The following is a 2,391-nucleotide window of genomic DNA, read 5'->3' on the forward strand; positions in this document are numbered from 1 at the left end:
ATAGACTTTATGGATCTGATTATTCTAGCCTGTTAAGCTACTGGATATGTCTATATTTGGGTAGTTATTAACTACTTCTCACAGTTCCTATTGGCGGTTGGACTTCCATATAATGATCAAAGGTCTACCATATTAGTACTTTTTGAAAAAATTGTTCCAGTTGTAGGCTGGCCAATGACAGTTTATACTGATGATTGCATCCACTTTACTGGACATTAAATACAAAAGATATGGTAAGATCATGGAATAATTGACTTTCCATCTGCTATCTTGCATTCATAGTTGGTAGGCTGGAGCAAATGTTACATGTAAAAGCTGGTAGGACAGATCTGACCAAAATGCATCTCGATTAAAAGTGCAAGTCAATGGGGACTTCATATTTGACATGCCATTACCGATATTAATACCCATTATATTCACCTTCATAGGTACATATCATCTGAGATTGTTTTAGGATTTAATTCAGTAACTACTCAAAAGCACACTACCAGATTTGAGGATTAGGTTAAGAATTGAGTAGATTTATTATCACCAGAGACGAGAGAGCAGCTGATCAAGAATTGGGATTTTTTGATTAAAACCTTCTTTAGTACATGTGAGGAGTCTGGTGCTATTGCCTTGGAAATGCTCTTACAGTCATGAGACCAATTCCATCAGAAGCAGTCACCCAGGTACCGTAAACCCAAGCCTGGAGAGTTAGTCCTTATTTGAGATATACAATTAGCAAAGAACCATGGATGAAAGCTAGAACTCCAGTAGTTAACTCTCAGGCTTTTGGAACGGATATCAATATCCAAAGTTAGCGGACATGTTTGTCAATTACATGATTCTCCTGGAATATCTAAGAGGTTTCACCTTGATGACCTACCTCTCTATGTTCTCTATCAGGAACCTATACGTGGCAGTCATCACCTCCCATAATCCTGATTGTTAGTTATATGCATGATGCTATGGCAAAAGTGGATGGGCATTTTAATCTTAGTCAATTGGCATTCAACTTTGCAAGCGTGGTGTTACATGGGGAGCGCTCTGTCAGGGAAGGGAGTTATAAGGTCACAGGTGGCAGGTAGTTTGTATTAGGCAGAGGGGAAAGCTATTATAATGAGGGGTATATAGCTTACACATAGGAAGGTTTAGAAAAGAGAGCCAAGTGAGTTAGAGGCAGTTTCCATCAGATAGTTTAAATATCGGGTCAACATTATAAGAAAACAGGTGTCACAAATGTGGTATAGTACGGAAAGGGTTTTCACATGACTCATTTAGGAAATATGACTTGTTGTATTATGATTTGTTATATTTCGCACATGACTCGATTATGTGTCATGGGACATGTACCCAGTGAGTATGACTTGCAAGTATGCCTTGCAGGTATGCCTTGTGCATATGACCTATGCTTCGCATATGGCCTCATTACAAGGTCATGGATTTTGTGCATGTAACCACTTAGAGTCATATGACTTGTGTATTATGTTATGATTGGTTTATGAGTTTTCGCACATGACCTTGCTAGAAGGTTAGAGGTTTTGAGTATGTGACCACTTTGGTCATATGACTAGTTTATTATGATTTGGTTTCGCACATGTGACCACTTTGGGTCACATAACTTGGTGCAGGCAGAACACTCTATCAGGAGGCCCATAGGGCTAAGGAGGATAGGTTCTTCACGCTTGATTCCAAGTACTTTTCTTACTTATTACTTTAATGAATATAAAATACCTTTACGCTCTTTATTATTAACATGACCTTTATTACTGTTATAATGAGAAGGCTCTATATGAGATAGAGTTAGAGAAAGCTTACAATAGACGATATCGATAGAGGACAAAGGTCTTGTACTATCTGTAATGAAGGCATAGGCCTGAGAGCTATTGTATGGCAGAAGAAGAAGAAGAGAATTATTGTTCCCTATCGCCAAGAACTAACCACCCAAAGTGGGATCTTTATAACAGGGGTGTATCTGTTATGGATAAAATTCATCTTTGCTTTTTACCATATTTTTAGCTATTTTTGCAAAGCTTTAGCTTAGTATTACAATAATTTTAGTTAGCTCTTTACTCAGAAGGGGGAATCATACAATGGTTGTATTTACTAGGAGCTGAATAGGTCATGTTTTCAATAGGAGAGGGGTTGCTAGGCTTGGTAGACAGGGGGGTGGAAGTTTAGTCTATATAGCTGCAGCTTTCTTCTCCTATCTTTTTCTTTCTTTTCGTTCACTACCACCACCACCACCACATTTTCAACTGAGGAACAAGGAAAGTGGGGAAATGGTTTGAATTTGTGTCTTGTAGCTAGATAGTTGGACAACCAGGATAGGTTGGATTTTTTTCTGGGGTTTTCTTTTCTTGAGGTTTGTTTTATGCAAAGACGGTTGATAGCCGGGGAATGTTGAAT

This window comes from Tuber melanosporum, assembly GCF_000151645.1.
Source record: "Tuber melanosporum whole genome shotgun sequence assembly, scaffold_143, strain Mel28".
Lineage (NCBI taxonomy): Eukaryota > Fungi > Ascomycota > Pezizomycetes > Pezizales > Tuberaceae > Tuber > Tuber melanosporum.